The sequence below is a fragment of the Populus euphratica genome, unplaced genomic scaffold (genome assembly GCF_000495115.2).
Source record: "Populus euphratica unplaced genomic scaffold, PopEup_1.0 scaffold1004.1, whole genome shotgun sequence".
In the NCBI taxonomy this organism is placed as follows: Eukaryota; Viridiplantae; Streptophyta; class Magnoliopsida; order Malpighiales; family Salicaceae; genus Populus; species Populus euphratica.
The window spans coordinates 4,860-5,067 of record NW_011500858.1 but is presented as its reverse complement, the minus strand read 5'-3'; the positions used below and the strand labels follow the sequence as shown (position 1 = coordinate 5,067).

Genomic DNA, 208 nt, shown 5'->3' with positions numbered 1-208 from the left:
CTCAAGACATTGCGTGTCAAATTTGTGAAACAAATGAACACTCAACCAATGATTATCCAACCTTGCCTTCTTTTAAAAAATGTCTCCATGAATAAGCTCATGCTTTAATCAGTTTTCAAAGGCCTAAACAGACAACCCTAGTTAGAGAAATCACCCAAATTTCAATTGGAAGAGTGACAATGCACAAACTTCACAACCATAGTTTCAA

The 208-nt window shown here is 35.6% G+C and overlaps 1 long non-coding RNA gene across 1 annotated transcript in view; it reads right to left on the bottom strand.

Moving 5' to 3' along the window:
• The window catches only part of LOC105116608 (uncharacterized), a 16,271-nt gene extending 16,106 nt beyond the window's left edge, over nucleotides 1-165 (bottom strand). Inside the window, exon 1 of the long non-coding RNA XR_840562.1 lies at nucleotides 155-165. This is a non-coding gene — a long non-coding RNA (uncharacterized LOC105116608). The remainder of the gene's footprint in view (nucleotides 1-154) is intronic.
• Nucleotides 166-208: the final 43 nt, after the last annotated feature.